The sequence below is a fragment of the Mauremys mutica genome, chromosome 5 (assembly GCF_020497125.1).
Source record: "Mauremys mutica isolate MM-2020 ecotype Southern chromosome 5, ASM2049712v1, whole genome shotgun sequence".
Classification (NCBI taxonomy): domain Eukaryota; kingdom Metazoa; phylum Chordata; order Testudines; family Geoemydidae; genus Mauremys; species Mauremys mutica.
This window is the reverse complement of record NC_059076.1, coordinates 80324969-80337827: the sequence shown is the minus strand read 5'-3', so window position 1 is coordinate 80337827 and position 12859 is coordinate 80324969. Positions and strand designations below refer to the sequence as shown.

The 12859-nt window shown below is 43.5% G+C and overlaps 1 long non-coding RNA gene across 2 annotated transcripts in view; it reads left to right on the top strand.

Moving 5' to 3' along the window:
* LOC123370862 overlaps positions 1-12301 on the top strand; it is a 47957-nt gene extending 35656 nt beyond the window's left edge. For both annotated transcript variants that reach the window (XR_006579599.1, XR_006579598.1), the window contains exon 3: positions 12003-12301. This is a non-coding gene — a long non-coding RNA (uncharacterized LOC123370862). The remainder of the gene's footprint in view (positions 1-12002) is intronic.
* The last annotated feature ends 558 nt before the right edge of the window (positions 12302-12859 follow it).

The following is a 12859-nucleotide window of genomic DNA, read 5'->3' as shown; positions in this document are numbered from 1 at the left end:
GACCTCTGCAGGAAGCTGAGATGGTGAATGCAGACCCAGAGCCCCAGCATGACAAAATAATAGGGGGCATTATGTTGATGAGTAATAAAATTAAGGTCCTAGCAACTTCTGGACTTTAATTTGGAATTCTTCTGCAAATTGTTAATCCCAGAAATTCGGTTAAATTCCAAATCAAGTAATTACCTTCTGTTTCATTAAACTAACACTCCAGTTTCAATTGAATAAATTCATCATTTCCTGTCCTAAGATTTTGCAAAGTGTTTCTGTGCATTATTAAATGGCAAAGCACTTTATATACTTTTGGGTGAATGCTGATATATAAAATGTTAGATTTTATTTTTGATAAAGTGAAACTTATGCTACTCAGTAGACAAATTGGAAATAGAGGAGGGTCAAACAGTACATTCTGCCATCAGTGACTTATCTATTTGAGTCTGACTCTTACACTCAAACTCACAAATACAATTATACAGAGGAAGGATGCAGCTTATTTAAATCAGTAAACTTTGTAGCTGTGATACATCACTGCACTGTTGGTAGCAACAGTGAAGTTGTTACATAGAGAAGGATCAGATGTGGTTACCAGCCCTGACACACACAGAGACATATCCAGGGTACAAGTGTATCCCTATATTATGAAGGGATGAAAAAAGGCCCTTGTCACCTCTCCCCAGAAGAATATCAAGGTATCTTCTGTAAATCTATAGTGGTGTTCCATTTACAGAGAAAATTTTGGTTTTATTTTTTGTGTGCATGAAGGAAAGAAGAGATCATATACGGGTCTTTAAAAATTGACCAATTTTGCCTTAGTTAAGATTTCTCAGATTTCTCTGTGCATCACTGTGTTTACTGTACAAAACACTAGTGAATATTGCAAATAGTGGTGTAATGTTATTTAATTACATATGGCAATAGTTAAATTTTTAAGACTGACCAATCTACATCAGCTTTCCACTGTTCTTACAAACGTTTGGCTAAAAAGTGTAAAAAGGTCATTTGGCTGGGTGAAGTGAGGCCTAAAACTCAACTCAATTGCATTTCTCTGTTTGTCGGACAGTAACACAAAAATATCAGGTAATGTTCTAGGCATCCAAGGGAAGACCCCCTATTGATTTTTGTGACAATTGGAAAACCAAAACACCAATCAGAGAAACCTGATTTCCACACAGTGCCCATTAAATGCTTCAAGCACGGGAGCATCATGACAAGGCCCTACCAATTTCATGGCTGTTAAAAATGTGTCATGGACCATGAAATAAGCCCTTCCCCATGAAATCTGATCTCCCTCTGCTGCTGGGAGTGCCCCAGCCAGGAGCTTCTAGCTGCTTGTCCAGGCCAGGCTGGGGAGGGACAGGAGTACACCCTCACTTCTGCGCTGCCGCAGCCCCAGAGCTGGGTTCAGGGCTTCTGCCACCCATGGCTTCTGCCAGGGTTTGAGGTGTCCAGGCTCAGGGTGCCCATTTTCCAGGGGGTCCCCAAATTGGCTGGGCACAGGCACTGTGGGCCCCTGTGTTAATCCACCATTGACTGGGGCTAGCAGCTAGGAGCTCCTGGCTGGAGGTCCTCCCAGCAGCACAGGGGAGATCGAACCTACCTTTACCTTTGGGAACCTCCTCCCACTGCAGCTCTGAAGGCTGCACAGAAGTGAGGGTGGCAATCCTGTGCCCCCTCACCCCCACAACAGCTTTGTAACTCACCCCCCACACACACTCACAATCCCCTTTGGGTTCGGACCCCCACAGTTACAACACTGTGACATTTTAGATGTAAACATCTGAAATTATGAAATTGATCAATTTTAAAACACCCAGGGTATGAAATTGGCCAGAATGGACCGCAAATTTGTTAGGGCCCTAATCATGACAGAGGTAACTCAGACAGTCATCACTCATTCCCTCCATTTGATATTTACATTTACATACTTCAATCCCATTTGTTGAAATTAGACAAGAAATAAAATTACAGGTCATGACTTACACGTTTTCACAGAGTTGCAAGGTGTGTGTGTGGAGGGGCGGGGGTCAGGACAGGAATAGCAGGAGCTGCTTCAAATCAGGAGCTATATTGGCTGAGTAGGAGAGATGTTGGAAATGTGCATTTCCCCTCCAAACTACACCTGGCTCAGCCAAGATAATTTCTTTGCCAAGTCAAAAGTGTTTTAGTTAATCTAAACAGTGTCCATTTGGTATTACAGGTTGAGGACTCTCTCTACCTGCAGCACCAAGTGGACATTGTCAAAGAGAGAGATGACAATGGCAGGCAGCACAGTTGTTCTAGGGTTACGTTTACTTGAGGGAGAGAGTGATGATTGGCTCAGTTACCTCTGATGTCATGATGCTACGCTTCAGCGCCTGCAGCACCATATGGGCACTGTCAAGGGGAAATTGTTGCTATGAAATAGATAAAACAATGAAGTGAAGGAGTATCTTTGACAACTTCACAACAACATTTAGATTTAGTGGCAAGGTATTCTAAAATTGGTACAGGTCCTGGGATAGAGGCTGTGTTCCATCTCCGGCAGCTCAGTGTACATAATCAACAAAGTGTACGACCCTCTAGTTACCGTATTTTCCGCACTATAAGGCGCACCTAAGAGCCTTAAATTTTCTCAAAAATTGGCCGTGCTAATTATAGTTACATTTCACTTGTTATAGGAGAAGAATGGAGGTATGGTTTAGAGCACATTTACACTGCAGCTAGGCTCTCTATTTCCCTGTCATGTAGATATGCATGTGCTAGTTCTGCTCAAACTAGTACCTAAAAATACTGCAGTGTTGCCACTAAGCCGCCCAAGTACATGCCCTGGGGGATTGGGCAGGACTCTACTCTGTCCGTTGGTCTGAGTGGCTGGCTGTGCTGTAGCAGCCACAATGCTATTTTTAGGCACTAGCTCAAGCAGCATGTCTTCCCCTGCTGGGAATTACACTTCCCACCTACTGTGTATGTGTATACTTTATTGTGCTTGTTCTGGTTTTTTTTTTTTTGTTTGATTTTTGAGAAAGCACTAAAGAGAAGAGGCAAGGGACAAGCAGTACCCCAGAACACATTATCTTAGAAACTGTGTATACGCCAAGCTTCCCATCCCGCCCCCGAGGACAATGTATTCAGGCACCAATTTTGTTACGTCTTGTTCTTCAACTCTGTTACAGGAATTTAACTGTTTAACACGCTAAAGGAAAAATGTGAATGTTTTTGTCTTGGCACACATGCAGTGCTTTTACTGCCAGGGTTGGCTGAAACGTCATTGAAGCTGGTGGGTGTAACTGTCACCCTTCATTTAAGATATCTGTAAAAAACAGCTAAACCCCTTTAACAAACAATAAGAGGCCTCCATCCCAAAGACAGGCACATGTGACAGTTATGGGGAGTATCTGTACAACTTACGTATTCCACTTATTATGAAATTGCTTATCACAAATGCCTCTGTCTATGTATCCACCGTTGCTGCCAGACCTGCAACAGGTTCACATTAAACTGAGGACAATGAAAAGTATGTAACTTTTACAACTGTGTTTTGACCGGACATAGATATGCTAAGAAACATGGCTGGATGGGAAGAAAATATTCTTTTGTCTCATCTGAAGGGAAGACGGAAGCGAAGAGAGTGGAAAATCCCCAAGCAAGATGAAAAGGACACATAGAGAGAGAGGCAGGAACTTTGGACAGAAGGGAAGAAGGGGACCGAGCTCCAAACATAGGTCAACTAATTGGGCCAAAAGGGATAACAATACTTACAAAAATATACATTAATTCAAAATGAATGGTTAAACAAGGACAGAAAAATATGAACAGCAGCTCAGGTGCTAAGTTGGTGGAAATCATCTCTCTCACTCACGTATACTTATGCCATTTGTGTTTGTACATAAACAGTAGCATTAAGACATCATGGTTAGATTCATGTCTGAAACAGGATTTCAGGTATAAGCCATAAAATAAGGGTGCTTCCTTCTATGGAGAAAGCAAACAAGAGGATGAAGGAGATGCAGAAAAGAGGAAATATGGAATCTAAGCCTAAAGCCAACACCATAGATAAAACAGCAGCAGATTCAGAAGTCAAATGCCATTTTTCTCAGTGGTACCTTTAATAGAATCTTGAAACTTGTTTTAATGGCAGCTGTAGTTGCCGAGACTATTTATGGGGCCTATGATGGTTCTTTGGTCTGAAACCAGGGCTTGGACCTCAAAATACTACATCCACTGAAACAAAGAGGACGCAGGGATTAAGAGTAAAATCAGTGATGCAGGAATAATACTGCTAAAGAAATGTTTAGCAAATGGTCTATTACACAGTGACATAGAATTAACATGTCCTGCTGAATAATTTTAGAGGAAAAGTTTCTCCAGTTTTACCAAAATTATCTCTTCTTTATCATCACCCTTATAATACTTAGTTCTTATATAGCAATTTTCTTTTCAAATACTTTACAAGCAGTGACGGGATATAGCCACTCCTATCCCCAGCTGGACAGTGAAAGAGTTAAAATTCCCCCTTCCTTAACGGAGTTAAGAGCCCTTGACCCATAACAATTACCTTAATTACCAGGCACGGAGGAAAGATCTGTCAGTTGTGGTTCGTTAAGGGAAGTCATGGACCAGGGGAGCTTTGAATCACTCTGAGTTTCGGGGAGCAAACCCGTGAGTTGGTTCTGAAGCTAAAGAAGCAGGTCTTAGATTAATAGATTCAAAGGCGAGAAGGGACCATTGTGATCATCTAATCTAAATTGCTGAATAACACAGACCATAGCACTTTCCCCCACATAACTCCTAGAACAGATCTTTTAGAAAAAAATCCAGTCTTGATGGAGAATCCATCATTATTATTGGTAAGTTGTTCCAACGGTTAATTATTTTCACTGTTAACATTTTACGCTTTATTTCCAATCTGAATTTGTCTAGTTTCAACTTGCAGACATTGGATCACATTGTTCCTTTGTCTGTTAGACTGAAGAGCCCTTTATTACTAGTAAATATTTTTCCCGTGTAGGTATTTATAGACTTAATCAAGTCACCCCTTAACCTTCTCTTTGTTAAGCTAAGTGGATTCAGCTCCTTCAGTCTATCACTATAAGGCATGTTCTCTTATACTTTAATCATTCTTCTGGCTCTTCTCTAAAACCCTCTCTAATTTATCAACATCCTTCTTGAATTGTGAACTCTAGAACTGTACACAGTATTCCAGCAGCAGTGACACCAGTGCCAAATGCAGAAATAAAATAACCTCCTTATTTCTTCTTGAGATTCCCACCTTTATGCATCTCAGGATCATATTAACTCTTTTGGCCACGTCACACTGAGAGCTCACATTCAGCTGATTATCCATCACGATCCCCAAATATTTTTCAGAGCCACTGCTTCCCAGGATCAAGTCCCCCATTCTGTAAGGATGGCCTACATTCTTTATTTTCAGATGTATACATTTACATTTGGCCATATTAAACAGTTTGTTTACTTGTGCCCAGTTTACCAAGCAATCTACATTTCTCTGAATCAGTAACCTGTTCTCGTCATTATTTACGACTCCACCAATTATTAGATCATTTGCAAATATTATCAGTTTTCTTCCAGGTAATTGATAAAGTTGTTAAATAGCACAGGACCAAGAACTGATCCGCGTGGGACCCCAGAGGAAACAGATGCACCCAATGACCATTCCCCATCTGCAATTACATTAGCTAGTTTTTAATCCATTTAATGTGTGCCATGTCAATTTTATACTGTTCCATTTTTTTTAAATCAAAATGTCATGTGTCACTGTGATGGGGCAGAGTGGCCCCGCACTGGTACCGCAGGGGTTAACCCTTCCTTCCTAGCAGAGGAAGCCATGCCCTGGAAGCTCTGCTGGGCATGCTCCAACTGGAGAATAGGTATAAAAGCCTGCAGACCAGCTCAGTCTGGGATGACCACTGGAGGGGAAGGACACACGCTGCTAGCTCCGGAGGAGGGAGAGCCTGCGCACCAGGATCCGGGAGTCAGCGAAGCCGAGACACTCTCTGAGACCCCGACAGTGGACGTCCCAGGAGGGGAACAGACTGGAGGACCCCCCAAAGCAAATGACCTGGCGTTCATGGTAGGAAGTGACCCAGGGGAACTTTAGAGACAATTGGTGTTAGAACTGCATTGACACTCGGCATGTTGCGGGCGGATCCCCACAAAGTGAGTGGCAAGGGGTGCTTGCCACTACCAGGGCCATGGGTCGGGGCTCGGTGGAAAGGGCGGGCCCGAGTTCCCCTACCACCTCACCCCCGAACTGTGAGGAATACTAGAGACTCCGGCCGTTAGGCCACACTGCCCCATGCATAAATGGGGGTTTGTATGGACTCCGGCCGCTAGGCCGTGCTACCCTGTGCGTAAGGGAGGAGGTTGTATGGACTCCGGCTGCTCAGCCGCGCTACCCTGCTCATAAGGGGAGCTCTAGGGATTCCGGCTGCTAGGCCGTGCTACCCCGTTCATAAGGGGGGGGTTGTATGGACTCCGGCTGTTAGGCAACACTACCCCACCAGACAGGGGTGATAGTGGGTAAGAAGGCCAAGAGGCCATAACCGACTGCCCGCAGAGAGGCAGACGCAAGGACTCGAGAGTGGTGAGGCACCGACACCCCATCCTACCCCTGCCACAAAGGGGTGTTGCAGTGCCAGGCCCACCACCACTGGTGGAGAATGTGGGCATCCATCAGGGCCTAAAACACGTGCCCATGGTTGGATGATGGCATAGCGGATGCTCTGTTTCATTTGCAGTTCAACAGAGTGTAGGAGTTAGCACCAGGACTAGCAACTAACTCGAGTAGATGCCACTGGTGCTATGGAGCTGTGGCATATGAGGATCCGGGATGCTGGTCACATATATGGCCCAGCAGGAAGGGGAAAGTGTTTCAGTACATGGCATTGACAACCCAGTTGTGGGAGTCTTTGATGATCCCTGCATAGTACAAAGGGCAACTGAGTTCATTGTGGGGAAGGAGAGTTCACCTATCAAACTTAGGGGGTAACGTTTTTTGGGATACTATAAACAAGGCCATTGGTAGATGTCTGGGACCCCGACTAGGTGTGGGGGGAAGTCAGCCAAGTTAATTGCTGGTGCCTCCTTGCAGAAGATATCCATTGCAGGTACTCCATAGGGAAGTCAAGTATCAAAGGGATAGCTATGTTAGTCTGTATCCACAAAAACAACGAGGAGTCTGGTGGCACCTTAAAGACTAACAGATTTATTTGGACATAAGCTTTCATGGGTAAAATCCCACAAAAGCTTATGCCCAATAAATCTGTTAGTCTTTAATGTGCCACTCCTCATTCTCCATAGGGAAGGCATCCAGCGACCAGATAAATGACCTGGTAAAGGACTTAAAAAGTAGGTGCTGGTTAAAGGAATGGAACAGTGTGGGGTTTGGGGCTCCTATGGCTGGAATGGCAGTGAGCCAACCCCCCTTCTTATAGCCCACCTTACTCCTACAAGGAGGGGGTGGGTGATGGTAAGGTCCCGACAATGGATTTGCTGGATGGACCTGGATAGAAAAAGAGGGGGAGCTGGTAAAAGCCCCCCGGGTAATTACAGAATAAACTGGGGTTACCTGCACTATACACTTTTATCTGCAGGGTAGTCCCAGACATCCAACAGTAAAGTTGCAGTCTGATTAAATCCATATTAAGTGTCTCCTGTCCTTCTTTCGGTATAGCTGGACAATGGCTCAATTGAAAGTGATGGCAATATATGATCTACCTTCCCTATTTGATGCTGGTACATGCCATATTAACAGAGAAGGAGAAACTTAAATTTCTACCATTCATCAGGGACAACTATCTTTATAAATGGGAAACTACATTCTTCTGCTTTGCCACTCTTGTTTTTTCTTTTATTTCAACTGGTTTCAAATGCACCCATTTTAAGTTCGTGGTATAAGAATTCTAAAAGTCAGAAGTCAATGAGCAAAAAATATTACGGCAAAATTCCTTCTGGTGTCTCAGAACTAAAAAAAAAACTTAATATATGTATTAAAAAATGTTAAATGGGTCATTTTTGTATATGTGGCTTTATGTATATGTGGCTTTCCCAAGCTTTTGGAGTCTTTGACATACATCACAAGTACAGTCACACACACACACACACAAAAGACCAAATAGTTGCTTTTTATCAGAAACCAAAAACAATCAAAGATTAAATCAGACTCAACCAATTTCCCAGCACATCCACAAACACTAGCTCTTATAAACTCCTTATCTCCCACCCCATCCTCGGTCAATAATGGATTTGATGGTCCACATATTCAAGTTATTTCAAAGACGTAGGGAAATTCCAAAGTTCCTCTCACATAGAATGCCTGACTGGCAGATCTCACTTCTAAAGAGGGCTTTAGAACATCTGCTGTCTATGGTTGTGGCAGAGTGTTTTTTTATTATAATTTTCTTTAGCACTTTATATTATTTCACTGAGTTTAACCTCTTGGCACCAGAGTTTTCTGATGCCATCTAATAATTGCTAGGACAAAGGGTTTAAGAAAATAGCTGTCAGATGTTACAGATGTTACATGGTCTGAGACTGTAAGAAACCTAAGAAAACATTCAGAAAATACAGCAGGAATAAATGACAAGCTATGCTTATTTTATGGAATATAATTTAATGGTTTAACTATGCAGTCATTCAAGGTTATTGCATTATTCTACCCATTATAAAAGAAGCGAGTATTTATATTATTGTTGCCAAGTACTGTGATCCAGTCAAAGTGATTTAAAAAGACATAATAGTAGACCTATCTTTGACAGTGTTTACTTTTGGCATTCTCAGAAACGAAGACCAAAATTATTATTGTCAAAGCATCACTTCACATAACTAACTGGTGCTTAATCATACAGGTACTGTGACATCTGGAACAAGCTTTTGTTACTTTGTACTATTATCAGTATATTTTTAAATCTGTTCATAAGCCTGTTCTTTACAGAAATTAACCAATGCCTGCAGTCCCAGTTTTGAATCAAGTGGATAATAGCACCCCGGTGGTAATATGCTTCTTTATCTCTAACTTTATCTCTTATATATTTTCCATACCATATTGTATTTTTCTTCAGTAGTCCTACTATAAACTTTAATACAACAAAACAAATTAAAGCTGAATATGTTTACTTTTATCATTTTCATTACTAGCAATCCTGAGGCTTTATTTTCAGATTGAACTGCACAGCTATGACTGCACTGACTACTGTACATGCTTGCACAATTTGGGAATTTGCATATATGTGATGTGCCATTTGTGACTACTCCCTGCCATGAAACTGAGCTACACTGTATATTTAAACAGAATATATATTTTAAAAGTTAGCATTTGTAAAAAGATAAGATTTCTTGAAACATTTATTAGATTTGCTTATTGACAGTAGGAGCTGGAAAGGAAGTCCTAAAACTGTTAACTTAATGCTTGGCTTAATCTTATATTCTCCTTGATTTTTTTCCTATTCCCCTCCCCTCCTGCCCCCAGCACCCCATGAATATACTTGGGGATGGGTTGCTAATACAGTAATCACTATCATTATATCCTTTGAGGTTGATGCTAATTAGTTTTTATTGTGTTATCTCCAAGCATCCAAGTACAGAATTATTCCTCGTGATTCCAGCCAAATCTCTTGTTCCCTGACACTATTCACTAATAATCAGGGGAGGCTCTAGGCACCAGCAAAGCAAGTAGCTGCCTGGGGCAGCCCATTTGCAGGGGCGGCAGCTGGCAGGGATCCAGCCTGGGAGCTAAGAACCAACAGGGAGCCCTGGGAGCTGTAGTTCCTTGGTTAGCTCCCTGCCTATAGAACCAGCCCTGGAGCAGGGAAAGAACTACATTTCCCAGCATTCCCTTGGCCGCTATCAACAGGAAAGGGAGGGGGCGGGAGTATGGTAGCTGAAATATCATGCTGCAGCTTGCTGTGAATGGAGAGCTCACTGCTAGAGCAGGGTGGCACTGTGAATGGGGAACAAGTGTGCCCAAGGAGTAGAAGGCTTTGGCCAAGATATTCCCTTCAGAAGACATCCCCAGACTGGATTAGGGATACTGGTGTGACCTCACCTTGCAGCCCCAAAGAAGGAATTGGGTGGACTAAATGGACAGTGCCCCTCTCTATCTGAAGCCTAGCAAGGGAGATATGTGGATCCCACTAGAATTTAAAATTAAAAGTAAGGGAGGGGAGGCTCTGGACCTGGGCGGCTTTAGATACAGTAACAGGCACTTAGGAGGATTTCCACTTCTGAGCCATGGAAGCAGAAATCGACTTTTCCTTTCCAGATTTAGCTAATATTCAGAAAGGGAATCTAGCACCTGCCTTCCAGATTTGAACATCTCAAAATTCAGGAGTGCTCAAGCTCAATTTGGGCAGCTGTTACTTCATTTCTCCCAAATCAAATATACTGATTCACTGTAATTTGCTGTAAAAAAAAAAGTAGGATAAAATTGAGCAAGAAATGCTTCCCAGTGTTTTTTAGGACTGGAATTGCTATTTTCAACAGCCATTGACTTTTTTTTTTAGTTTTATTGGTTTAAAAGGAAGACAGTGATATTGCATTGCAAATTCCCCATAGAAACAAAGAGTGGAACAAAAGAATAATAAAGGCACCTCAACTTTTCCTTATTTATGGAGGACAGTCTTATAATATGCATCCAGATATCCTCCAATCACACAAGCTGAAAATTGTTCCACTTTACTGCAGTTCTGTAACCATATGGGAACCAATCCTGTCTGTGTTCTGTGCACATCCAAAATTCCTGCTGAATGACCCACCCTGGGAGCAAGTTACCAGTGACCCAGGGCTGGGGTGGAAGGAGGGTGCAGGTGGGGAGGGGGGAGAGCCCAGGGCTGGGGTGGCAGGGGGTGGGTGGGTGGGTGGGGCACTGGTGGGTGGCAGGGAGGAGCCCAGAGCTGGAGCAGCACCGGGTGTGTGTGGGGGGGGAGCCCAGGGCTGGGATGGCAGGCGGGTGCGGGTTGGGGGAAGAGAGCCCAGGGCTGGGACGGCAGGGGGGTGCGGGTCAGGGGGGGAGAGCCCAGGGCTGAGACGGCAGGGGGGTGCGGGTCGGGGGGGAGAGCCCAGAGCTGGGGCGGCAGAGGAGTGCGGGGGGGAGCCCAGGGCTAGGGTGGGGGCAGCCAATTTTTTTTTTGCTTGGGGCGGCAAAAAACCTAGAGCTGGCCCTGCTAATAATATCACACCTGGTTCGAGTTTTAGCCATCAAATGTCCTGTAAAAAGTTCTTAGTAAGATATTTTTTTATCCTAAGAAATGTTTGCTGGTAATGTAGTCTACACTATTTCTTTGCACAAACTGACAGAAATTGTTGTTATCTAAAATATCACAAACTTCTGCAGTCTTGATAATTGAGAATGTGAACTTGGCTTTCTTCTCCGTAGACTACACTGGATGTCCATTAGTTTCCAGGTAGAGTATAAGGGGTTGACTTTGACTTTATAAAGCCCTAAGTAGTTTGGGACATGTTTAATTTAGAATCCACTTCTGTTCCACAATTTTGATTTGCAGAGGCATTGAGTTGTCAACTCCTCTGTTGTTATTGGGTGCTTTCTCTTCTCACTTTGCAACCTTTTTGGTGACCACTGGCTTGTAAAATGACCTTTAATGCTAAATATATGTGTGTTTACTGCTTGAGGTTGCAGGTATAATTCTTATTAGCTGTAATAGACTGTTATCTTCCTATGTGGCCAAGCCACTAGAGGATTAAGACTCTCACTCTCCTAATTGGATTACACTTGTGTGGCTTTACTAGATCTTCTACAGTGATGATTCACACATCTATCTCTCCACTTGTGACTTCTCTTAATTCATCCATTCCCACATCGGTACCTGTTTTGGTGACATCACCTTCTAGACATCTCACTATCAACTTGTGCATAAAATAGCCAAAGCCGAACTCCTTATTTTTCTTCCAAGTTTTCTGAGTGACCCTCCCTACCCTCACTTTCTGTTACAGTTGACATCACCATCATCACTCATCTTTGACTCCTCCCTCTCTTTGCCCCTTACATCCAGGCTGTGTCCAGATCCTGCTACCCTCAATCCTGTTTTCCTCTTCTGATCGTCCCCGACCGCTCTGGCAAGAATGGGCTGAATGGGTCCCAAAGCGTATCTCGCACACATGCTTGAATCTACTTGGACTGAGGAAACAACCATTGTTATTAAATGCTCAGCAAATATTATGTGACTTGTGCTCCTCCTGAGTTTGCAGTGGAAGGAACAGGCCATCGTTCATGTGAACTCCTGGACCCTGCGGAGTCATCCACTCTAACCACAGCATGTGAAGTGGTATGTCCCACCGGATCCCAGTTTGTGTTGCTGCCCTTAATTGAAACTGCTCATCATAATTAAACCAAGACATGCTCCCAAACATATTGTATGCCTGCCTGATTATATTCATATACTTAAACAAGGCAGGGCTTCTCTCTGGGTAAACCTGCATAAATAAGGAAGGCAGCCTCTCGGTTTCTCATGTTCTAGGCACCCATGGCCACTTGGTTAACTCCTTATTCCGTTTGCTCTGTCCCAGCTTACTTTCTGGTCAACACCTCCTTGTGCAAGAAGTATAATATGTCCACGTATTCCCCTCTCAGGATTGTATCCTTAGTTGTACTGGGCAAGTGAACTCCCATTGGGTCATCCACCTCAGCATATCCATACTCAGGACTGCCTGACAGGGCATCCTCGGTGCCCTGTACCCTCACAGCCCACACAGGAAGCTTAACTCTATCTCAGGAGGTTATACATCTTAAAGACTGGTGAGTTGAAATGTGCCCAGGGGTTTCAACCACACTGCTTCCCCCCACACCCATGCAAGGGGTCTGCCCCACCTGCCTGCCTCCCAACTACCAAACTCATGCCTATGCTGGCCC